The 26877-nt window shown below is 46.2% G+C and overlaps 1 pseudogene; it reads left to right on the top strand.

Annotated features, from left to right (window-relative positions):
* Positions 1-26877, top strand: part of LOC129829852 (membrane-associated guanylate kinase, WW and PDZ domain-containing protein 1-like) — a 69224-nt pseudogene that overhangs the window by 4282 nt on the left and 38065 nt on the right.

Here is a 26877-nt window from a genome sequence, read left to right as displayed (position 1 = left end):
TAGTCCCTAAGCACCATTGTGAGAGGAGTACAAAAGGACGCCATGAATAGACTAGAGGTACACACTACTCTAAATTCATGGATGAGAAGAGAACATCTCTGATTGAGGATATTGAATGGAATATCTATCAGATAGACGCGTTTACAAACAAATGCATCTTACATTGGGGTTTATGTATGCCACAGGTTTGTTTGTGTGTGTGTGTGTGTGTGTGATATTGTGGTTGGGTGCGTGCCTGTGTGTGCAGTTGTGTGTGCATGCTAGCGTGCGTTTGAGACAGAGGGAGTTATTTTATGTTTTCATCCCACAGGCATTTAATCTTTTATTTTTAAATCTGCCACTGCTGTCTGTTTTGTGTTGAACACTCCTGTGCCCTAGATTTAATAGTGAGTGAGCACCCCATGTTGTTGCACAGCTAGTTTAAGTAAATATTCTGCAGGGGGGTTCAAAAGAAAGCTGCTGATCACGATGAACATTGAACCCTAGGAGAAACCCTAATTTGCATTTCCTGTCTGTTAAAGAGAGTATGGTCTTCCTGAATCCAGTTTATTAGTTACAGTGAATTTAAGGTCACTGGTTATTGTTGGCTGACCTCCAACACAGACAAGCCACAGGAGGATGGTGTAAGATTAGGAGCAGAGGACTCAGAGAAATACAGGTTAGAATGAATGAAGGAAAGGGCTTAGTGCAGTAGTAGGGGGAGATGTTGTGACAGCAGCTTAAATACTTGTACAGTGATACTTAAATAGTTTTAATGCTTATAAATGTGTGTAAATAGTTCAAAATGGAATCTCCTACCACCAGCACTTGAAAAAGTGTTTTGTCTTAGTTTCTCTTCTTTACAAGGTCTGATGTAGCTATACATCTCTTTGACATGGGTGAAGGATGACCGATAGATTGACATTAGAAGCACTGAGATACTCATCAAACCTGACAGTCCCTTCACCATGAAGACATTGTAATGTCACTACAGAGGTGATACTGGGTGAGATACCGGATGAGATACCGAGTGAGATACCGGATGAGATACCGAGTGAGATACCGGATGAGATACCGAGTGAGATACCGGGTGAGATACCGAGTGAGATACCGGGTGAGTTACTGGGTGAGATACCGAGTGAGATACCAGGTGAGATACCTGGTGAGTTACTGGGTGAAATACCTGGTGAGTTACTGGGTGAAATACCAAGTGCGATACCGGGTGAGATACCTGGTGAGTTACTGGGTGAAATACCAAGTGCGATACCGGGTGAGATACCTGGTGAGTTACTGGGTGATATACCGAGTGAGATACCAAGTGAGATATCGGGTGAGATACCGGGTGAGATACCGGGTGAGATACCTGGTGAGTTACTGGGTGAGATACCGAGTGAGATACTGGGTGAGATACCAGGTAAGATAGCAAGAAGCACAAGGCTACTGTATCAGTACTGAGATTGGTTATCAAGACAGGCAATTGAGATAGCCTATTGCCTATGAGTTGTGCCTGGACCAATGGCTTTAAAATGTACACTGAGTGTACAAAACATTAGGAACATCTTCCTAAATTTGAGTTGCAAACCCTTTTGCCCTCAGAACAGACTCAATTCGTTGGGGCATGGACTCTACAAAGTGTCTGAAGCGTTCCACAGGGATGCTGGCCCATGTTGACTCCAATATTTCGCATAGTTGTGTCAAGTTGGCTGGTAGTAGATCTCAACTCCAAATATCTTGTTTCATCTCATCCCACAGATGCTCAATTGGATTGAGAGCTGGTGACTGGGTAGGCCACTGCAGTAAGCTGAATTCACCTTCATGTTCGTGGAACCATCCCTGGACAATCCTAGCATTGTGGTATGGGGCATTATCCTGCTGAACATTTTTTTTGCAGATGGATACACTGCTGCCATGAAGGGATGCAAATGATTGGCAATTATGTTCAAATATCCTGTGGCATTCAAACGTTGTTTCACTTTTTTCAATGGGCCCAATTTGTGCATGAAAACACCCAACACCATCACACCACCACCACCAGCCTGTAATGTTGACATGTGGCATGATGGATGCATGTACTCATGTGGTTTTCTCCATACCGTGGTCCTCCCATCAGTGTGAAACAGCAGGAACCGGGATTCATCAGACCAAGCAATGCTTTTCCAATTCTCCAGTGTGTTTTCGTTCCTTAGCCCACTGCAACTGCAGTTTCTTGTTTTTTGCTGAAAGAAGTGGAACTCCGTAAGGTCATCAGCTGGCATGCCCCATTTGTGTCAAGGTATGATGAGTTATGCATTCTCTTATTGGTCTTTGGGCACCAATGTTGTATTGGACCGTCAGTTCACTAACTGTATCCCGTCTGTTGCTCTGCACAATTCGTGTCAGCCTCCTTTGTCCTTTTTCATAAATTACCGATTTCGACCACTGTCCTGCCGTTGGCTGGATATCCTTTGGTTGGTGGATCATTCTTGATAAACACAGGAAACTGTTGAGCGTGAAAAACCCAGCAGCGTTGCAGTTCTTGACACACTCAAACCAGTGGGCCTGGCATCTACCACCATACCCCCCCATACCCCGTTCAAAGGCACTTAAACAATTTGTCTTCCCCATTCACCCTCTGAATGGCACGCATACACAATCCATGTCTCAATTGTCTCAAGGCTTAAAAATAATTATTTAATCTGTCTCCTACCCTTCATCTACACTGATTGAAGTGGATTTAACAGGTGACATCAATAAGGGTTCATCATAGCTTTCAAGTGGATTCACCTATTCAGTCTATGTCATTTAAAGAGCAGATGTTCCTAATGTTTTGTACACTCAGTGTATATAGCGTGTGATGATCCAACTGATATGTGTCTAAATGCTCTCTCCCCCTCGTTTTCCCCAGTCCTGTTCTGATAAATCTGCAAAGCAACACAGTTTTTCTATTTTCCAATGCCCTGCATGAGCTGCTTAGCTGTGGTATTAAATTAGCCACTGTCTTAATTGAATTGATTTGCTTACACCATTTTCTTGAAGGTCTTTGAAGATTTTATGGCCTCCAATGTCAAACACAGTGTCTCGTATCCTTTGTTCTTTCTTTTAACTTGACATTGAATTATTGAACTGAACTCAAGGCCTCATCTGAAACGGTGTTCTCTTTAGTTGGGAACTTGTGTTGTAAATAGGTCTAACCTGAACTGAAAGAAGTGCCAGGATAATGCTTGGTTCTAGGGTCTTCCCAGTATGCAGTTTCTCTGTGTTTTGGGTACTGTTTGGTGGCATTTGTAGTACAACAAAGGGGTCAGGTGGGTGATATGTGAGCTTATGAGTGGTTTTGGTTTGATATTAGTATGCAATCTTAGTACTGTTTTAAGTGCTGTGATTAGTGGCTTTGTTTGAGTGGATTGTTCAGTATTCAGTGCAAGAAAACAAGCATGTTGTATGTTCCTCAGGATTAAAAAGCACATACTGTGCATTTGGAAAGTATTCAGACCCTTTGACTTTTTTCACATTTTGTTACGTTACAGCCTTATTCTAAAATTGATTAAATCATTCCCCCCCTCATCAATCTACACACAATACCCTATAATGATAAAGCAAACATTTTTCTTTTTTACATTTTAGCAAATGTATTACCAAATAAAAAAACTGAAATATCTTATTTACATAAGTATTCAGACCCTTTGCTATGAGACTCGAAATTGAGTTCAGGTGGATCCTGTTTCCATTGATCATCCTTGAGATGTTTCTACAACTTGATTTGAGTCAACCTGTGGTAAATTCTATTTATTGGACATGATTTGGAAAGGCACACACCTGTCTATCTAAGGTCCCACAGTTGACAGTGCATGTCAGAGCAAAAACCAAGCAATGAGGTCAAAGGAAGTAGAGCTCCGAGACAGGATTGTGTCGAGGCACAGATTTGGGGAAGGATACCAAAATAATTCTGCAGCATTGAAGGTCCAGAAGAACGCAGTGGCCTCCATAATTCTTAAATGAAAGAAGTTTAGAACCACCAAGACTCTTCCTAGAGCTGGCCGCCCAGCCTAACTGAGCAATCGGGGGAGAAGGGCCATGGTCAGGGAGGTGACCAAGAACCCAACGGTCACTCTGACAGAGCTCTAGAGTTCCTCTGTGGAGAAGGGAGAACCTTCCAGAAGGACAACTATCTCTGCAGCACTCCAACAATCAAGCCTTTATGGTAGAGTGGCTAGACGGAAGCCACTCCTCAGTAAAAGGCACATGACAGCCCGCTTGGAGTTTGCCAACAGGCACCCAAAGGACTCTCGGACCATGAGAAACAAGATTTTCTGGTCTGATGAAACCAAGATTGAACTCTTTCGCATGTGTGCCAAGTGTCTCGTATGGAGGAAACCTGGTACTATCTCTACGGTGAAGCATGGTGGTGGCAGCATCATGCTGTGGGAATGTTTTTCAGCGGCAGGGACTGGAAGACTAGTCAGGATCGAGGGAAAGATGAACCGAGCAAAGTACAGAGAGAGATCCTTGGTGAAAACCTGCTCTAGAGCGCTCAGGACCTCAGACTGGGGAGATGGTTCACCTTCCAACAGGACAATGACCTTCAGCACACAGCCGAGACAACGCAGGAGTGCCTTCAGGACAAGTCTCTGAATGTCCTTGAGTGGCCCAGTCAGAGCACGGACTTGAACCTGATCGAACATCTCTGGAGAGACCTGAAAATAGCTGTGCAGCAACGCTCCCCATCCAACCTGACAGAGCTTGAGAGAGGAACGGGAGAAGCTCCCCAAATACAGGTGTGCCAAGGTTGTAGCATCATACCCAAGAAGATGCTTCAGCAAAGTACTGAGTAAAGGGTCTGAATACTTATGAAATGTGATATTTCATTGTTTGCTTTTGTATACATTTGCAAAAATACTTTTGCTAAAAAACTGTTTTTGTTTTGTCATTATGGGATATTGTGTGTATTGTATATTGAATGGAAACAGGATGCACCTGAGCTCGATTTCGAGTTTCATAGCAAATGGTCTGAATACTTATGTAAATAAGGTATTTCAGTTTTTTTCCCTGTTTCTTTAATAAATGTGCAAAAATGTCTAAAAACCTGTTTTCGCTTTGTCATTATGGGATATTGCGTGTAGATTGCTGAGGATTCGTGTTTATTTAATCCATTTTAGAATAAGGCTGTAACATAACAAAATGCACTGTACTTAAAATGGAGAAAAAAAAGAAAAGCCTTTGCTGTTTATGCTTTTCACGTTTTCCTTCTAAATGTGGCCTGAAACAGTAGCTATTCATTCTTTCTCAATAAAAGAATAACGATCGTATAGGAATGAAGATTGACCTCCAAGAATAGCTTCCTCAGGGAGATGAATACATTGAGGTCTTTGTCAGACGGGACTGGTATGAAATTACCTCAGAAAGACAGTAAGGCAAAGCAGAGAGCCTAAACAGATCACTGGAAGAAGGAAGCCTGTGAAATAGGATATGTATTGGTCAGCTCTTCCTTCTGCTAAAGGTCAGCATTTTCAATACTGGGTGCTGTTTATAGGACGAGATATCCTTGAATCTGTATAGTGTGTTCTCCTCTGTCAAGCCGTTTAATTGCAGTCCAAAGTATTGCTGTTTTTATTTGTGATAAGAGCCTTCCCAGTGGGCACAGGCGTAATTTCAACATATAGTTTTGATTTGGTTAAATTGTCAACTATGGGAAAGGGGGATACCTAATCAGTTGTACAACTGAATGCATTCAACTGAAATGTCTCTTCCGCATTTAACCCAACTCCTCTGAATCAGAGAGGTGCGGGGGACTGCCTTAATTGACATCCACATCATTGATGCCCGGGGAGAAGTTGTTGTTGGGGGTTAAATGCCTTGCTCAGGGGCAGAACAACAGATTTTTACCTTGTTGGCTACTGGCCCAATGCTCCTACCCACCAGGCTACCTGCCGACCCAACTAACGTGAAATCAACCAAAAAGGTCACCTTGTCATCAGATTTAGGTTAAAAGTTTGGTAAAAAAAATGCTACATTTCTTTACGTTGATGACTTTTTGCAAATCCAATCAGTTTTCCACGTTGATTCAACTTCATCACATTTCATTTTTGGTTGTTGAAATGACGTGGAAACAATGTTGATTCAACCAGTTTTTGCCCATTGTATTTGTATTCATTAAGGATCCCCATTAGCTGCTATCAATGTGTTGTTAATAATCATTTAACCCTAAAAGTGCCAAAACGGGTCAATTTTGACACCAAAGGGTACAAATGTCATAATTTCTAAACCATTTTTTTTGCAACTAGTAACCGACAAAATAAACACCATTTACCATGATTTCTGTGTTTATATGGAGGAATGAAAAATAATCTCTCTTTTGTACACTAGTGGTGCGTGGCTAAACTGAACTCAATGGTAAACTTTGTGAACATTTGCCACCTGTCACGCCCTGGCCTTAGTTATCTTTGTTTTCTTTATTATTTTAGTTAGGTCAGGGTGTGACATGGGGGATGTATGTGTTTTGTATTGTCTAGGGGTTTTGTATGTTTATGGGGCAGTGTCTAGTCTAGGTGTTTGTATATCTATGGCTGCCTAGATTGGTTCTCAATTAGAGGCAGCTGTTGATCATTGTCTCTGATTGGGAACCATATTTAGACAGCCATATTCATTGGGTATTTCGTGGGTTATTGTCTATGTTAGTTGCCTGTGTCTGCACTATTTGTTTATACCGTCACGTTCGTTCATTTGTTGTTTTGTAGTTTGTTTAAGTGTTCTTCATTTTCGGCCTCCCGGGTGGCGCAGTGGTCTAGGGCACTGCATCGCAGTGCTAACTGCGCCACCAGAGTCTCTGGGTTCGCGCCCAGGCTCTGTCGCAGCCGGCCGCGACCGGGAGGTTCGTGGGGCGATGCACAATTGGCATAGCGTCGTCCGGGGTAGGGAGGGTTTGGCCGGTAGGGATATCCTTGTCTCATCGCGCTCCAGCGACTCCTGTGGCGGGCCGGGCGCAGTGCGCGCCAACCAAGGGGGCCAGGTACACGGTGTTTCCTCCGACACATTGGTGCGGCTGGCTTCCGGGTTGGAGGCGCACTGTGTTAAGAAGCAGTACGGCTGGTTGGGTTGTGCTTCGGAGGACGCATGGCTTTCGACCTTCGTCTCTCCCGAGCCCGTACGGGAGTTGTAGCGATGAGACAAGGTAGTAATTACTAGCGATTGGATACCACGAAAATTGGGGAGAAAATGGGATAAAAAAAAAAAAAAAAAAAAAAAGTGTTCTTCATTTTCGTCTTCAATAAATAGAAGATGTATTGTTCTCACGCTGCGCCTTGGTCCTCCTCTCTTCCACCATATAACGATCGTGACAGAATAACCCACCAACAAAGGACCAAGCAGCGTGGTAAAAGGCAGCAGCAGCAGCGATCGTAGGACTCATGGACTTGGGAGGAAATTCTGGACGGCGGAGGACCCTGGGCACAATCTGGAGAATATCGCCGCCCTCGTGAAGAGCTAGAGGCAGCTAAAGCCGAGAGGCGGTGGTATGAGGAGGCAGCACGGAAGCGCGGCTGGAAGCCAGAGAGGCAGCCCCAAACATTTCTTGGGGGGGGCTCTCGGGGAGTGTGGCGAAGTCAGGTAGGAAACCTGCGCCAACTCCCCGTGCTTACCGTGGAGAGCGAGAGTATGGGCAGACACCATGTTATGCGGAAGAGCGAACGTTGTCTCCTGTACGTGTGCATAGCCCGGTGCGGTACATCCCAGCTCCTTGTATCGGCCGGGTTAGAGTGGGCATCGAGCCAGGTGCCATGAAGCCGGCTCAATGCATTTGGTCTCCAGTGCGTCTCCTCGGGCCGGTGTACATGGCACCAGCCTTACGCATGGTGTCCCCGGTTCGCCAGCACAGCCCAGTGCGGGCTATTCCACCTCGCCGCACTGGCCGGGCTAAGGAGAGTATTCAACCAGGTAAGGTTGGGCAGACTAGGTGCTCAAGAGCTCCAGTACGCCTTCACGGTCCGGTCTATCCGGTGCCACCTCCTCGCCCCAGCCCAGTACCACCAGTGCCAACACCACGCACCAGGCTTCCAGTGCGTCTCCAGAGCCCTGTTCCTCCTCCACGCATTCGCCCTGTGGTGCGTGTCTCCAGCCCGGTACCACCAGTTCCGGCACCACGCACCAGGCCTACTGTGCGCCTCAGCAGGCCAGAGTCTGCCCAGCGCCGCCTGCGCTGCCCGTCTGCCCAGCGCCGCCTGCGCTGCCCGTCTGCCCAGCGCCGTCTAAGCTGTCCGTCTGCCCAGCGCCGCCTGCGCTGCCCGTCTGCCCAGCGCCGCCAGAGCCGCCCGTCTGTCCGGAGCCGTCAGAGCCGCCCGTCTGTCCGGAGCCGTCAGAGCCGCCCGTCTGTCCGGAGCCGTCAGAGCCGCCCGTCTGTCCTGAGCCGTCAAAGCCGCCTGTCTGTCCTGAGCCGCTAGAGCCGTCCGTCAGTCAGGAGCCGCTAGAGCCGTCCGTCAGTCAGGAGCCGCCAGAGCCGTCCGTCAGTCAGGAGCCGCCAGATCCCCCCGCCAGTCAGGAGCCGCCAGAGCCGCCCGCCAGTCAGGAGCCGCCAGAGCCGCCCGCCAGTCAGGAGCTGCCAGAGCCGCCCGCCAGTCAGGAGCTGCCCCTCAGTCCGGAGCCGCCCCTCCGTTCGGAGCCGCCCCTCCGTCCGGAGCCGCCCCTCAGTCCGGAGCCGCCCCTCAGTCCGGAGCTGCCCCTCCGTCCAGTGGCACCCTCTAGGATGGTCTTCAGTCTGGGACTCGCTGTAAGGGTCCTCGCTCCAGAGGCGCCACCAAAGCGGGTATTGACTATGGTGGAGTGGGGTCCACGTCCCGCACCCGAGCCGCCGCCGTAAGAAGGCCCACCCGGACCCTCCCCTTCTGTGTCAGGTTTTGCGGACCTTTGGGGGGGGGGGGGGGGGGGTACTGTCACGCCCTGGCCTTAGTTATCTTTGTTTTCTTTATTATTTTAGTTAGATCAGGGTGTGACATGGGGGATGTATGTGTTTTGTATTGTCTAGGGGTTTTGTATGTTTATGGGGCAGTGTCTAGTCTAGTCTAGGTGTTTGTATGTCTATGGCTGCCTAGATTGGTTCTCAATTAGAGGCAGCTGTTGATCATTGTCTCTGATTGGGAACCATATTTAGACAGCCATATTCATTGGGTATTTCGTGGGTTTTTGTCTATGTTAGTTGCCTGTGTCTGCACTATTTGTTTATAGCGTCACGTTCGTTCGTTTGTTGTTTTGTAGTTTGTTTAAGTGTTCTTCATTTTCGTCTTCAACAAATAGAAGATGTATTGTTCTCACGCTGCGCCTTGATCCTCCTCTCTTCCACCATATAACGATCGTGACACCACCGAGGTAGTATATACCCTGAAAAGATATAGATATGGAGCCACCCTAGATTTGGCCCCTGGTGGGTGTGGCAGCCACTATAGTTTAAAAAATGAATTAAATATTTAAATACATATTTAGTTTAGAGTCAATATACTAACTGGAGAGTAGCATCTTTCAAATGCAATTGGAACTGAGTTGGTAGCCTATAGCGTTCCAAAGTTTGATCTAAAAGTCTAATGGCACCGGTACCAACAGTGCTTTCAGAAAGTATTCAGACCCCTTGACTTTTTCTACATGTTGTTAAGTTACAGCCTTATTCTAAAATATATGAAATAAATACAAATCCTCAGCAATCTACACACAATACCCCATAATGACAAAGCAAAAACTGTATTTCTTTTGTGCAAATTTATTAAAAATCAGAAAAACAGAAATACATTATTTACATAAGTATTCAGACCCTTTGCTATGAGACTCGAAATTGAGCTCAGGTGCATCCTGTTTCCACTGATCATCCTTGAGATGTTTCTACAACTTGATTGGGGTCCACCTGTGGTAAATTCAATTGATTGGACACACACTTCTCTATATAAGGTCCCACAGTTTACAGTGCATGTCAGAGCAAAAACCAAACAATGAGATCAAAGGAACTGTCCGTAGAGCTCCGAGACAGGATTGTGTCGAGGCACATTATTCTAAAGTGGAAGAAGTTTGAACCACCAAGACTCTTCCTAGAGCTGGCCAAACTGAGCAATCGGCCAAACTGAGCAATCGGAAGAGAAGGGCCTTGGTCAAGGAGGTGACCAAGATCCCGATGGTCACTCTGACAGAGCTCCAGAGTTCCTCTGTGGAGATGGGAGAACCTTCCAGAAGGACAACCATCTCTGCAGCACTTCACCAATCAGGCCTTTATGGTAGAGTGGCCAGACGGAAGCCTCTCCTCAGTAAAAGGCACATGACAGCCCGCTTGGAGTTTGCCAACAGGCAACTAAAGACTCTCGTACCATGAGAAACAAGTTTCTCTGGTCTGATGAAACCAAGATTGAACTCTTGGGACTGAATGCCAAGTGTCACATCTGGAGGAAACCTGGCACCATCCCTACTGTGAACCATGGTGGTGGCAGCATCATGCTGTGGTGATATTTTTCAGCAGAAGGGACTGGGAGACTAGTCAGGATCGAGGGAAAGATGAAGGAGAAAAGTACAGAGAGATCCTTAATGAAAACCTGCTCCAGAGCGCTCAGGACCTCAGACTGGGGCAAAAGTTTACCTTCCAACAGGACAACGGCTTCGTGACAAGTCTCTGACTGTCCTTGAGTGGCCCAGCCAGTGCCCGGACTTGAACCCAATCTAACATCTCTGGAGAGACCTGAAAATAGCTGTGCAGCAACACTCCCCATCCAAACTGACAGAGCTTGAGAGCTTGAGAGGATCTGGAGAGAAGAATGGGAGAAACTACCCAAATACAGGTGTGTCAAGCTTGTATCGTCATACCCAAGAAGACTCGAGGCTGTAATCGCTGCCAAAGGTGCTTCGACACTGTACTGAGTAAAATGTCTGAATACTTAAGTAAATGTGATATTTCTGTTTATAATTTTTTTAAATTAGCAACAATTTATTAAAAAACATTTTTTCTTCGTCATTATGGAGTATTGTGCATAGATTGATAGATTGATGAATTCATACATTTTAGAATAAGGCTGTAACCTAACAAAATGTGGAAAATGTCAAGGGGTCTGAATACTTTCTGAAGGCACTGTATATCGCCCATATCGTTAACGCTATGTCAGATTAGCTCAATTGCCAATTTCTCAGTCTCTGAGTATCACAGAAACACACCACTTTTAATGAATACCAGACGCATGTTCTAAGTGGCTATGGATGAAATTGATCAAAATATCTATTCAAAATATTTTATGTTTAATGTCAGGTTTTCTTTACTGTTTGTTATATTACATACAGGACAGGACAGGGACAAGCACACATTTTTCTGTACCCAGTCAGAGGTATCATGTGTTCATAGAAAACAACCTTCTCTTGTTTCTTAGGGCAACATTGTTATGAATAACCAGTTGAAAGAAGAAGGATATTTCAGTACAAACACACAGCACTAGAAACAGTCTAGGGAGAGTGGGGCAGAGTGGGGCAGAGTGGGGCAGAGTGGGGCAGAGTGGGGCCAGGAAAATAACTTCTCTCTCAATGTCAACAAAACGAAGGAGCTGATCGTGGACTTTAGGAAACAGCTGGGGGAGCACACCCCTACATTGACGGGACCACAGTGGAGAAGGTGGAAAGCTTAAACTTCCTTGGCGTACACATCACTGACAAACTGAAATGGTCCACCCACATAGACAGTGTGGTGAAATAGGCGCAACAGCGCCTCTTCAACCTCAGAAGGTTGAAGAAATTCAGCTTGGCCCCTAAGACCCTCAGAAACTTTTACAGATGCACAATTGAGAGCATCCTGTCGGGCTGTATCAACGCCTGGTACGGCAACTGCACCGCCCGCAACCGCAGGGCTCTCCAGAGGGTGGTACAGTCTGCCCAACATATCACCACGACCTACAGCACCTGATGTCACAGGAAGGCTAAAAGATAACCAAGGACAACAACCCCCCGAGCCACGGCCTGTTCATCCCGCTATCATCCAGAAGGCGAGGTCAGTACAGGTGCATCAAAGCTGGGGCCGAGAGACTGAAAAACAGCTTCTATTTCAAGGCCATCAGACTGTTAAATAGCCATCACTAGCCGGCTATCACCCAGCTACTCAACCCTGCACCTTAGAGGCTTCTACCCTGTATACATAGACATGGAATCACTGGCCACTTTAATAATGGAACACTAATCAAATCAAATCAGATCAAATTGTATTAGTCACGTGCGCCAAATACAACAGGTGTAGACCTATCAGTGAAATGCTTACTTACGAGCCCCTAACCGACAGTGCAGTTTCAAAAAATACGGATAAGAATAAGAGATAAAAGTAACAAGTAATTAAAGAGGAGCAGTAAAAAATAACAATATATACAGGGGGGTGCCGGGACAGAGTCAATGTGCGGAGGCACCGGTTAGTTGAGGTAGTATGTACATTTAGGTAGAATTAATTAAAGTGACTATGCATAGATGACAACAGAGAGTGGCAGTGGTGTGGAGGGGGGGGGGGGGGGGGGGCAATGTGAACAGTCTGGGTAGACATTTGACTAGATGTTCAGGAGTCTTATGGCTTGGGGGTAGAAGCACTAGTCACTTTAATAATGTTTACATACTGCTTTACTTATCTCATATGTATATACTGTATTCTATTCTACTGTATTTAGTCAATTCCACTCCGACATTGCTCGTGCTAATATTTATATATTCTTTAACTTTTAGATTTGTATATTGTTGTTAATTGTTAGATACTACTGCACTATTGGAGCTAGGAACACAAGCATTTCACTACACCCGCAATAACATCTGCTAAATATGTGTATGTGACCAATAAAATTTGATTTGATTTGTACTAAGCTGTGTTGACTGGCACAGTAAGACTCGGAGCCTCACCAGAGCTGACACAGTTGCGACTGAAGGTAAGAGACCAAGATAGCAGCCACCACACCAGAACACCACACCACAGCGGGCAACCCTGGTGAATCTAGACGACAGCCAGAGCCATGCAAAACCCAAACATCATAGGATAGTTGGTATTTTTAGCGTGAGCATGTATAGCTAAGAAGATAGATAGAGCACTTGGGATCTCAAAGCTTATTGAACTTGTATTAAAACATGATGGAGTCAGGGTACTGCTCACAGAAATATGTACAGATCACATATGTCGATACTAATACAATTTGTTGTGCGTTATTATTTTCGTTCTGTATCAGATGGCCTGACAATGCCTCTTTTTGTGTTCATTCTGTATTTGGTGCATGTGTTTTATTGGTTGTGTTCGTGTGTACTCTGTGTATGGGTGGAAGGATGGGTGGTTGGGAGGTACAATTTCAGCTGCAGAAGGTCTCTCAGCACGTCAGAAAGAGAGAGAGAGAGAGTGAGGGCACAGAGAGGACAATTAGGGATAAATTAAGAAATAAGCATAATATCTCAAAACAAATTCAGAAACAGCACCTACTCATGACTTTGCTTTTTATCAATTAAATTCACAGACTCACTTGTCTCTGGACCAACAGAAACATAGAACAAAATAGCTGTTATTTCCCCCATGGAGCAGACCAGACTGTAATCAAGCTCTGGCTCCTGTCGCCCTGCAAGGTCAAACCGGCGACTCCACTGCCAACCCCAGGCTGTGTAGTGCCTCTCTCTCTCCCCCATTCTCTCTTTTTTCCCTCTCCCCCACTCTCCCCCCTCTCTCTCCACCCCCCCACACCCCGCTCGCTCTATTTCCAGCTCTCACTCCCCGCTCTCTTCCCCTCCCTGATAAACATCACATTGGGGATCTGTGGAGTTGTCCTTCCTATATTTCTATCTTTCCTGTCTTTCATTATATGTCAGTCTCTCTGTGTTGTGTATCTCATTTAGAGTCCATCTTTATGTTTGACTGTCTCACAAAGTCTCTCATCCATGCACCCACCCGTCCCTCTGGTGTGTTTAATGCGACCCTCTCTCTGTGTCTAAGATCAGTGTGTGTCCTGTGTAACCGTGTGACATGGCTGCTCCAGTCCTGTCAGACCAAGGCACTCTCTCTGTCACGGTGTAGGAGCACCTGCCCTCTCTCTGAGCCGCCCATCTGTCACTTCACTGGCTCTCAACAAAGACCTTTAAAAGTCAACTGTTGGAAGAGGCATCACACTTAACTTACAATTTTGTTCTTATGGAATTCTAGACAGTGGTGAATGATGTAAATCACATAGCCTACAGTACAACATGTCCTATGAACAGCAATGTTTTGCCTGCAGTGCATACTCATTTCCATAGGCTGCGATATGTGAATCTAAAGCAGACATTACCTCAACAGGAGCTTCAGTGAACATGGAATAGTCTTCATTATTCATGTCTGACAAGACGATTTATAGATGCATATTACTGTAAGTGCAATTCATAGTGGAAATGAAGGAGGCCCAATCACGATGATTCCTTACTGGAATCATTAAAAAAACCACACTTAGCTGTCAATTTATATGAAATATTTGATTTGTATCAAATTACCCCTTATCAATTATGAGTATTAAGTATGAGTATGAGTTCTTTACCTTTTTTCAACAGTGCCTTAGATAACTTCTGTGTTAAAAACTATTTCAGGGCAATGAAATCCTGAGCTTAAAGACATGAAATCACACCTTTGTGTGAGTGACACTGCCTTCCCTCTGTGTCTGTCTCATTCTCTCTCTTTCTTTCTCTTTCTCTCTCTCTCTCTCTCTCTCTCTCTCTCTCTCTCTCTCTCTCTCTCTCTCTCTCTCTCTCTCTCTCTCTCTCTCTCTCTCTCTCTCTCTCTCTCTTTCTCTCTCAATTCAATTTAAATTTAAGGGCTTTATTGGCATGGGAAACATATGTTTACATTGCCAAATCAAGTGAAATAGATAATAAACAAAAGTGAAATTAGCAATAAAAAATTAACAGTAAACACTATTCCAAAAGAATAGAGACATTTCAAATGTCATATTATATCTATATACAGTGTTGTAATGACGTGCAAATAGTTAAAGTACAAACAGAAATATAGGTTGTATTTACAATGGTGTTTGTTCTTCACCAATTGCTATTTTCTTGTGGCAACAGGTCACAAATGCTTTGATGGCACACTGTGTCATTTCACCCAGTAGATATGGGAGTTTATCAAAATTGGATTTGTTTTCAAACTCTTTGTGGGTCTGTGTAATCTGAGGCAGATATGTGTCTCTAATATGGTCATATATTTGGCAGGAGGTTAGGTAGTGTATCTCAGTTTCCACGTCATTTTGTGGGCAGCGTGCACATGGCCTGTTTTCTCTTGAGAGCCAGTTCTGCCTTCGGCGGCCTTTCTCAATAGCAAGGCTATGAGCTATCTGTACATAGTCAAAGATTTCCTTCATTTTGGGTCAGTCACAGTGGTCAGGTATTCTGCCACTGTGTACTCTCTGTTTAGGTCCAAATAGCATTCTAGTTTGCTCTGTTTTTTGTAAATTCTTTCTAATGTGTCAAGTAATTATCTTTTTGGTTGGGTCTAATTGTGTTGCTGTCCTGGGGCTCTGTGGGGTCTGTTTGTGTTTGTGAACAGAGCCCCAGGACCAGCTTGCTTAGGAGACTCTTCTCCAGCTTCATCTCTCTGTAGGTTATGGCTTTGTTATGTAAGGTTTGGGAATTGCTTCCTTTTAGGTGGTTGTAGAATTGAACGTCTCTCTTCTGGATTTTGATAATTAGCAGGTATCGGCCCAATTCTGCTCTGCATGCATTATTTGTTGTTTTACATTGTACACAGAGGATATTTTTGCAGAATTCTGCATGCAGTCTCAATTTGGTGTTTGTCCCATTTTGTAAATTCTTGGTTGGTGAGTGGACCCCAGACCTCACAACCATAAAGGTCAATTGGTTCTATAACTGATTCAAGTATTTTTTGCCAGATCCTGGTATGTCGAATTTTATGTTCCTTTTGATGGCATAGAAGGCCCTTCTTGCCTTGTCTCTCAGATCGTTCACAGCTTTGTGTAAGTTACCTGTGGAGCTGATGTTTAGGCCGAGGTATGTATAGTTTTTTGTGTGCTCTAGGGCAACGGTGTCTAGATGGAATTTGTATTCGTGACCCTGGGTCTCGACCCCGCCCTGTGCAACTGGGTCCTGGACTTCCTGACGGGCCGCCCCCAGGTGGTGAGGGTAGGTAACAACATCTCCACCCCGCTGATCCTCAACACTGGGGCCCCACATGGGTGTGTTCTCAGCCCCCTCCTGTACTCCCTGTTCACCCACGACTTCATGGCCATGCACGCCTCCAACTCAATCATCAAGTTTGCGGACGACACTACAGTGGTAGGCTTGATTACCAACAACGACGAGATGGCCTACAGGCAGGAGGTGAGGACCCTCGTAGTGTGGTGTCAGGAAAATAACCTCACACTCAATGTCAACAAAACAAAGGAGATGATTGTGGACTTCAGGAAACAGCAGAGGGAGCACCCCCCTATCCACATCGACGGGACAGTAGTGTAGAAGGTGGAAAGTTTTATGTTCCTCGGCGTACACATCATGGACAAACTGAAATGGTCCACCCACAGACAGCATGGTGAAGAAGGCGCAGCAGCGCCTCTTCAACCTCAGGAGGCTGAAGAAATTCGGCTTGTCACCAAAAACACTCACAAACTTCTTCAGATGCACAATCGAGAGCATCCTGCCGGGCTGTATCACCGCCTGGTACAGCAACTGCTCCGCCCACAACCGTAAGGCTCTCCAGAGGGTAGTGAAGTCTGCACAACGCATCACTGGGGGCAAACTACCTGCTCTCCAGGACACCTACACCACCCGATGTCAAAGGAAGGCCAAAAAGATCATCAAGGACAACAACCACCCGAGCCACTGCCTGTTCAGCTTCTATCTCAAGGCCATCAGACTGTTATACAGCCATTACTAACATTGAGTGGCTGCTGCCAACATACTGACTCAAATCTCTAGCCACTTTAATAATAAAAAATGTATGTAATAAATGTATCACTAGCCACTTTAAACAATGCCACTTAATATAATGTTTACATATCCTACATTACTCATCTCATATGTATATACTGTACTCTAGACCATCTACTGCATCTTGCCCATGCCGTTCGGCCATCGCTTATTCATATATTTTTATGTACATATTCTTATTCATTCCTTTACACTTGTGTGTATAAGGTAGTTGTTGTGAATTTGTTAGGTTAGATTACTTGTTAGATATTACTGCATGGTCGGAACTAGAAGCACAAGCATTTCGCTACACTCGCATTAACATCTGCTAACCATGTGTATGTGACAAATACATTTTGATTTGATTTGTTGAAGAGGGTGGGGCTTAAGCTGCATCTCTGTCTCAGCCCCCGGCCCTGTGGAAAGAAATGTATGTTTTTGCCAATTTTAACCGCACACATGTTGTTTGTGTACATGGATTTTATAATGTCGTATGTTTTTCCCCCAACACCACTTTCCATCAATTTGTATAGCAGACTCTCATTCCAAATATGGTCGAAAGATTTTTTGAAATCAACAAAGCATGAGAAGACTTTGCCTTTGTTTTGGTTAGTTTGTCAATTAGGATGTGCAGGATGAAAACCTGGTCTGCCGTACGGTAATTTGCTAAAAAGCTAATTTGACATTTGCTCAGTACATTGTTTTCGCTGAGGAAATGTACGAGTCTGCTGTTAATGATAATGCAGAGGATTTATCCAATGTTGCTGTTGACCTATATCCAACGGTAGTTATTGGGGTGAAATTAGTCTCCACTTTCGTGGATTGCGGTGATCAGTCCTTGGTTCCAAATATTGGGGAAGACGCCAGTGCTGAGGATGATGTTAAAGAGTTTAAGTATAGCCAATTGGAATTTGTGGTCTGTATATTTTATAATTTAATTTAGGATACCATCAACCCCACAGTGGTTTTTGGGTTGGAGGGTTTGTATTTTGTCCTGTAGTACATTCAATGTAATTGGAGAATCCAGTGGGTTCTGGTAGTCTTTAATAGTTGATTCTAAGATTTGTATTTGATCATGTAAATGTTCTTTGTTATAGAGCCAAAAAGACTGGAGAAGTGGTTTATCCATTCATCTCTGTTTTGGATAGATAACTCTTCGTGTTGTTGTTTGTTTAGAGTTTTCCAATTTTCTCAGAAGTGGTTAGATTCTATGGATTCTTCAACTACATTTAGCTGATTTCTGACATGCTGTTCCTTCTTTTTCCGTAGTGTATTTCTGTATTGTTTTACTGATTCACAATAGTGAAGGCGTAGGCTCAGTGGATAGGTTTCTCAATTTCTTTCTTAGGTTTTTGCATTCTTCATCAAACCATTTTTCACTGTTGTTAATTTTCTTAAGTTGTCTGCTTGAAATTTTTAGATCTCTCTCTCATCCTGCCCCCCACCCCTTCCCCGTCTCCCCTCCACAGCTCATTTGCCATGTCTAAGGCAGCCGTGGGGAAGCTGCACTGGCACTCCAAGGTCCAGGATAGCTTCATCCCCCTGGTTGGTTCCTCGGGGGATCTGGGCGTGGCAGTGGGCGGTGGAGCCGACTATGGAGAGTTCCCATTCGTCACAGCAGCCCCTGGGGGCGGGCTCACAGTGGGCGACGTAATCCTTGAGATTGGGGGAACCCCTGTGTTAGGGATGACACTAGGAGATGTCCGGGGGGTCCTCCACTCCTGCCTCCATCCCATCCGCATCAAGACCGTCTCACCAGGTGCTGTAAGGCTCAGTGTGGTAACTTACTCCTTGGTCTGGGGACACATTGTGAATGCTGCTGCTTCCTCTACCTCTTAACCCGATTTAACCAAATTGAGTTATAGACTTTGTCTGAGGGGGAATTGTTTTTTCATGTCTGTTGCATATTCAAACATCTTATACAGTACATGCATAACAGCATTGTCAACCTCAACTCCTCCTTCACATGACAACACTATGGGATTGGTCACACTGCGTTCCTCAGGCAACTCATAGAATAACACTCTACCCAAGTGGTTGTTCAAACATTGCTGAATAATCACTGTTACTGAAAAAACTAACTTGGCACACTTAACATTCTGGTGTTGAAGTTCTTTTCAATTTGCCCGGAGATCCCAAAACATTGGGTCTGAGGTTGGGAACCGGGGAGGGAAGTGTTATAATTCCCGATTACACATGATAGAGTCCAGAGAGGGCTGTGTGCATGTGACGATGCAGTTGTTTGTCACCCAGGAAGAGCCTTGATATTTATAGGGAGGGATGTCTTTGTTAGGTCTGAATAGAGCAATATGTCACCGCTATATCACCTGACCGAGGCTCCCCATGGCCTTGCTGGGGTAGATTGACGTCTGAATCGCCAGCAGTACTCCTGGTCCCTCTGCCACTGGTACATCCATAATCATTCTGTGAGCCAGGCGGCCAGGTAAACCTCTCTCCCTGGGTATTCCGACTGCATGTACTGTGGACAGAGATGGATGGGCTGAGCTGTATGGTGCTGCTGTACTGCCTGTACTGTATGTAGGCCTACTCCTCCTCCCCCTTCCCCTCCCTCATCCTCCTCCCCCTTCCCCTCCTCCTCTCCCTCCTCCTACTCCTCCTCCCCATCCCTTCCCTCTATTCCTCCTCCACATTCTCCTCCACAGTTCACGCCATCAGGGACTCCATTGTGTTGTCAGGCTTTATAACACTAATGATATGATGTGAGAGTAAATAAGTGTGGTAAATGATCCCTCCATTGTGACACAAGAGGATTAAAGGTACCAACACTGTTAATGTTTTTGACAGACAGACACTATAATTATCCAATCCAATCCAATCAAATCAAATGTATTCATATAGCCCTTCTTACATCAGCTGATATTTCAAAGTGCTGTACAGAAACCCAGCCTAAAACCCCAAACAGCAAGCAATGCAGGTGTAGAAGAACGGTGGCTAGGAAAAACTCCCTAGAAAGGCCAAAACCTAGGAAGAAACCTAGAGAGGAACCAGGCTATGAGGGGTGGCCAGTCCTCTTCTGGCTGTGCTGGGTGGAGATTATAACAGAACATGGCCAAGATGTTCAAATGTTCATAAATTACCAGCATGGTCAAATAATAATAATCACAGTAGTTGTCGAGGGTGCAGCAAGTCAGCACCTCAGGAATAAATGTCAGTTGGCTTTTCATAGCCTATCATTAAGAGTATCTCTACCGCTCCTGCTGTCTCTAAAGAGTTGAAAACAGCAGGTCTGGGACAGGTAGCACGTCCGGTGAACAGGTCAGCGTTCCATAGCCGCAGGCAGAACAGTTGAAACTGGAGCAGCAGCACGGCCAGGTGGACTGGGGACAGCAAGGAGTCATCATGCCAGGTAGTCCTGAGACATGGTCCTAGGGCTCAGGTCCTCCGAGAGAGAGAAAGAAAGAGAGAATTAGAGAGAGCATACTTAAATTCACACAGGACACCGGATAAGACAGGAGAAGTACTCCAGATATAACAAACTGACCCTAGCCCCCCGACACATAAACTACTGCAGCATAAAAACTGGAGGCTGAGACAGGAAGGGTCAGGAGACACTGTGGCCCCATCCGATGATACCCCCGGACAGGGCCAAACAGGAAGGATATAACCCCACCCACTTTGCCAAAGCACAGCCCTCACACCACTAGAGGGATAACTTCAACCACCAACTTACCATCCTGAGACAAGGCCGAGTATAGCCGACAAATATCTCCGCCACGGCACAACCCAAGGGGAGGCGCCAACCCAGACAGGACAACCTTGAGAGCAGAAGCACAGTGTAGGGAAACACTTTTCTTAATTGATATGTGGCATATTGTGTTGTGGTGATGCATTGGTCATGGATGTTCATCATATGTGTTTTTGTCTAGGGCATTCTGTTGTTTCTGTGAAAACAACATGGCAATTTGAAAGCAACATTTTACTTACAGTCTATGCCACATCATTAGTCTGATGTATTTTTTTATATTCATAATAAAGCACAATGCTGGACAGCTGTTACACAATGCCAGCAAAAGCCTCTCATTATTACTCCCAGAAAGCTGCACGTCATACTGACCATATGTGGCCGGTCATGCGTGTGTGTAGGAGACTGCCTGTGCTAATAACGTTTTATTACAGTGACGTTTTAATATCATATCATACTCATATCTGGGCCAGGCTAGATTAAAGGGGATGGGGAGCAGCAGCAGCAGGAGCAGGGGGGTCGTCCGTCAGTGTGACAAGCAGGAAGACGTATTCAGGCCATCCGTAACACCAACTGACCTGTCATCAGAGGCCATAAAGCACTTGAGATGAAATGAATAGATCAGAGAGTGGAATAAGTGCCTGACCATCAGCCCAGCCTGCTGTGTGACAGCACCATACTGTTGTGTTTTATAGCACTGCCTCTGTGTTATTACTTTATGCATGAGAGGCTGGGAAATGCCATGTTATGTACTCTGAATGGCTGATCAAGTGTTTAGAAGGAAATGTACACTCTTAGAAAAAAAGGGGTTCAAAAGGGTACTTCGGCTGTCCCCATAAAATAACCCTGTTTGGTTTCACGTAGAACCCTCTAGGGAAAGGGTCCTACATGTTAGGTTCCCTTTATGTTCTAGATACAGTAGCAAATGTTTTTGTAGGAGTGTATTGTGTTTTAGATAGGGGTAGGAATGATATAGGGGGAGATCAAACCTACTGTAGCGATACAGTCTCATTTCTATTTGGGAATGTTAGCTTGGGCTGACACTCTCTTTTTGACGGGGTATACAAATATTTTGACATTTCGTCAGTTTTTGACTGTTGAGCTGATATTTCTTTCTGTATGTCTTCGTCTCCTTCCGATTCTCTCTCCCCTCTATTTCTTTTTCTCTCTCCTTTCTCTCCCCTCTCTCCCTCTCAGGCTCTGTATTGTGTAAGGACCTCAGGTTGTATCTGAGTAAGTGTTTTACTCCAGGATCCATGGACAGTCAGCTTCAGCAGGTCATCCGGGAGAACCTCTACCTCCGAGCAGTGCCATGTAAGTCCCATGTTGCTGTGCTCTCTACCTCGCTCTCTCTCTCTCTCTCTCTCTCTCTCTCTCTCTCTCTCTCTCTCTCTCTATCTGTGTTCTCTCGCTCTCTCTCTCTAGCTGTGCTCTCTCTCTCTCTATCTCTCTCTAGCTGTGCTCTCTCTCTCTCTCTCTCTCTCTAGTTGTGCTCTCTACCTCTCTCTCTAGCTGTGCCCTCTACCTCTCCATCTAGCGGTGCCCTCTACCTCTCTCTCTAGCTGTGCCCTCTCCCTCTCCATCTAGCTGTGCCCCATTACGGTCCCCTGTTGCTGCAACCTGAAAGTCCCCTTTAAGTCCCTTGCAGCTATGCCTTCTAAATCTGCTGGGACTCTAATAGCTGTGCCCCTGTATCTGTACCTTGTAAGCCCTTTGTAGCTGTAACATGTAATTCCATTATAGGTTTCCATTTAATAATGGAAATAGGAATTAGTATCTCGATGCTCATTACTTATGCTGGACATCACATCTCAACATTTCATCACTTCAACAAGTTCCTTATCTAACACATTCATTTCGATTTAGAGACCTACATGGCTGTCACCATGTGAACCGTGTTAATTGGTGTGCAATCACAATCAGAGCCCAGGGAAGCTGTTTTTGCCATCTCTGTGACAATGTATGCAAATGGGAGATGTGTTGAGTAGATTTTAAAATGTAGTTGTTACCCTGGCTTCATCAGCCAAACATTACAAGTTTATGTGATAAGAGGAATATTCCCTAGAACTTTTCCATGGCTACTGTCTGTATTGTTACACTTTATCCGGAGTGTCAGTTTCTCTCCTTCGCTTAGAATACTCTCTGGCCCGTATCGGTGGCTTTTTCTGTCTTTATGCTATTTCACAGAGACATATGTCTGGCCTCTCCTTCTTGTTTGGTAACATATTTCCTTTTCTCTTTACTTCGGATGTGTTTTAATCTTAAAGTTTGTAACGGGTGACGCTCTCCTCATCCTCGGAAGAGGTGAGGAGAGAAGGATCCTCAGACCAAAACGCAGGCTTTGGGAAATAAGCCATCTTTATTAACACAACGATAAAGATGGCAACACGAAACGAAACAAACACTTGCAAAACTACAAAATAACAAAACGACGTTGACGAGACCTGAACATAAACTTACATAACTAAACATAAACTTACGTACAGGTAACAGACGACATCGAAACGAAAACGAAACAAACAAACGCTACAGTCCAGTGTGGTACGAACAAACATACTGACACAGGAGACAATCACCCACAAACAAACAGTGAGAATGCCCTACCTAAATATGACTCTTAATTAGAGGCAAACGCAAACCACCTGCCTCTAATCAAGAGCCATACCAGGCAAACCGAAACCAACATAGAAACAGATAACATAGAATGCCCACCCAACCTCACGTCCTGACCAACTAACACACAAAAACTAACATAAATAGGTCAGGAACATGACAGTACCCCCCCCCACAAGGTGCGAACTCCGGACGCACCAGCACAAAGTCTAGGGGAGGGTCTGGGTGGGCATCTAACCACGGTGGTGGCTCAGGCTCCGGGCGCGGTTCCCACCCCACCATAATCCATCCTAGCCCCCTCCCTTCAAGAATGTCCACCCTCTTACTTCCCCCACAAAATCCTCCTAATAACATATCTAATAATGACAATACCGGGACAGAGAGATAAACCAAGACAGAGGGATAGATAAGACTATAGAGGTAGATAAAGATAGAGAGGGAGATCAGGATAGAGGGGCAACTCCGGACTGAAAGGCAGCTCCGGACAGAGAGACAGCTCTGGACTGATGGGCAGTTCTGGGTATCCAGCCTTTTCAGGCTGAAGGACAGCTCATGGCTGACTGACGAATCTCGATGCTCATGGCTGGCTGACGGCTCTCGACGCTCATGGCAGGCTGACGGCTCTCGACGCTCATGGCAGGCTGACGGCTCTCGACGCTCATGGCCGGCTGACGGCTCTCGACGCTCATGGCAGGCTGACGGCTCTCGACGCTCATGGCGCTCTGACGGCTCTGGCTGCTCATGGCGCTCTGACGGCTCTGGCTGCTCATGGCGCTCTGACGGCTCTGGCTGCTCATGGCGCTCTGACGGCTCTGGCTGCTCATGGCTCGCTGGCGGCTCTGGCAGATCCTGTCTGGTTGGCGGCTCTGGCAGATCCTGTCTGGTTGGCGGCTCTGGCAGATCCTGTCTGGTTGGCGGCTCTGGCAGATCCTGTCTGGTTGGCGGCTCTGGCAGATCCTGTCTGGTTGGCGGCTCTGGCAGATCCTGTCTGGCTGACGGCTCTAGCGGCTCCTGTCTGGCTGATGGCTCTAGCGGCTCCTGTCTGGCTGACGGCTCTGTAGGCTCATGGCAGACGGGCGGCTTTGCAGGCTCATGGCAGACGGGCGGCTTTGCAGGCTCCTGGCAGACGGATGGCTCAGACGGCGCTGGGGAGACGGATGGCTCAGATGGCGCTGGGGAGACGGATGGCTCAGATGGCGCTGGGGAGACGGATGGCTCAGATGGCGCTGGGGAGACGGATGGCTCAGATGGCGCTGGGGAGACGGATGGCTCTGGCCGGATATGGCGCACTGTAGACCTGGTACGTGGTGCCGGAACTGGAGGCACCGTGCTAATGATAAGCACCTTCCTACTAGTGCGGGGAGCAGGGACAGGGCACACTGTATTCTCAGAGCCTACTCTATCCCTGATGCGTGGTACCGGCACTGGTGACGCCGGGCTGAGGACAAGCACATCAGGATTAGTAGGGGGAGAATATACAGTGTGTACAGGGCTCTGGAGACGCACTGGTAGCTTAGTGCGTGGGGCCGGAACTGGAGGCACCGGGCTAGATACACGCACTACAGGGAGAGTGCGTGGAGGAGGAACAGGGCTCAGGATACGCACTGGTAGCCTAGTGCGTAGTGTATACACTGTAGGTACTAGGCTGGGGCGGGGAGGTGGTGCCGGAAATACCGGACCGTGGAGGCGTACTGGCACTCTTGAGCATTGAGCCTGCCCAACCTTACCTGGTTGAATGCTCCCGGTTGCCCGACCAGTGCGGGGAGGTGGAATAACCCGCACCGGCCTATGTAGGCGAACCGGGGAAACCATGCGTAAGGCAGGTGCCATGTATGCCGGCCCGAGGAGACGCACTGGAGACCAGACGCGTTGAGCCGGCCTCATGACACCTGGCTCAATACCCAATCTAGCCCTACCAGTGCGGGGAGGTGGAATAACCCGCACTGGGCTATGCACTCGTACAGGAGACACCGTGCGCTCTACTGCGTAACACGGCGCCTGCCCGTACTCCCGCTCTCCACGGTAAGCCTGGGAAGTGGGCGCAGGTCTCCTACCTGCCCTTGGCCCACTACCTCCTAGCCCCCCCCCAAGAAATTTTTGGGAATTACTTACGGGCTTTTTCGGCTTCCGTGCCAGACGCGTTCCCTCATAGCTCCGGTTCCTCTCCCAGGTAGCCTCTGCTCTCCTCAATGCCTCCACCTGTTCCCATGGGAGGCGATCTCTACCAGCTAGGATCTCCTCCCAAGTGTAGCAACCCTTTCCATCCAAAACCTCGTCCCATGTCCATTGCTCCTTTCTCTCCTGTCCCTTACTCCGTTTCGTTTTCCCTTGCCGCTTGGTCTTAGCTTGTTGGTGGGTGATTCTGTAACGGGTGACGCTCTCCTCATCCTCGGAAGAGGTGAGGAGAGAAGGATCCTCAGACCAAAACGCAGGCTTTGGGAAATAAGCCATCTTTATTAACACAACGATAAAGATGGCAACACGAAACGAAACAAACACTTGCAAAACTACAAAATAACAAAACGACGTTGACGAGACCTGAACATAAACTTACATAACTAAACATAAACTTACGTACAGGTAACAGACGACATCGAAACGAAAACGAAACAAACAAACGCTACAGTCCAGTGTGGTACGAACAAACATACTGACACAGGAGACAATCACCCACAAACAAACAGTGAGAATGCCCTACCTAAATATGACTCTTAATTAGAGGCAAACGCAAACCACCTGCCTCTAATCAAGAGCCATACCAGGCAAACCGAAACCAACATAGAAACAGATAACATAGAATGCCCACCCAACCTCACGTCCTGACCAACTAACACACAAAAACTAACATAAATAGGTCAGGAACATGACAAAGTTATCTAAAACATTTGACAAAGTCTCTTGGGTATATAGTATAGAGCATCTGTTGCTGTCTTAATAATCCTTTCTCGAAGGGCCTGAATGATGTCACAGTGAGAGTGGACTGGAAAGGACTATGGTGTGGATTTCTGTGAAGTGACTGGTGTAATATCTGTCTGATAGGTTTGGCTTGTGTCATGTTGTCTCTCTTACACAGTCATTAGTCTGTCTGGCTGGCTGGGCATAGACCACCCTGGCCGGCCGTAGCCTGGCCAGCCCAGCAGCGATGGAGAGTTTGATGCTAATCTCTCGTTTAGCCAGGAAGTAGGTCATGTGGAACAGTCTGCCAGACCAGTCACCCCTTCGACTACGTGTCTCTCTGATTCGTTGAAAGAGTAAGACGCAGGTCACTCCCAAGAATACGTAAGAAAACAACAAGACATTCTGTGTCTTTCAGCTTTGAACACTGTGACATAAAAAAATACACATTAAACAGGCACACATATTCTCCAAATCATTTTACATAACAATTCCATTTATCCACTTTCTAATTAGCTAGATGGGGTTGGAGGATGATGGATCAGTTTGATCTTAGTCTATATATTTTTAGCATCTATACTATAAATATACTCAGCATTTATGGTGGTGGAGTCGTGTGGAGATAGACTTGTGACACAACTTCCTGCCTGGCTCTAAGTTGGAGTGACAGCGAGGCAGCAAGCTCAGCCTGTGGCTGTGTAATCCTCTGATCTGCAGGAGATGGGTGACACAGTAAGATGCTGCTGCTCTCCCTCCTATAGGCTACTGACACAGACAAACATTGGAACAACGTTTAAACCCGTCCAAATTTG

This window comes from Salvelinus fontinalis, chromosome 31, assembly GCF_029448725.1.
Source record: "Salvelinus fontinalis isolate EN_2023a chromosome 31, ASM2944872v1, whole genome shotgun sequence".
Classification (NCBI taxonomy): domain Eukaryota; kingdom Metazoa; phylum Chordata; class Actinopteri; order Salmoniformes; family Salmonidae; genus Salvelinus; species Salvelinus fontinalis.
The sequence above is the reverse complement of the archived record's forward strand: the minus strand, read 5'-3'. Positions and strand labels throughout refer to the sequence as shown.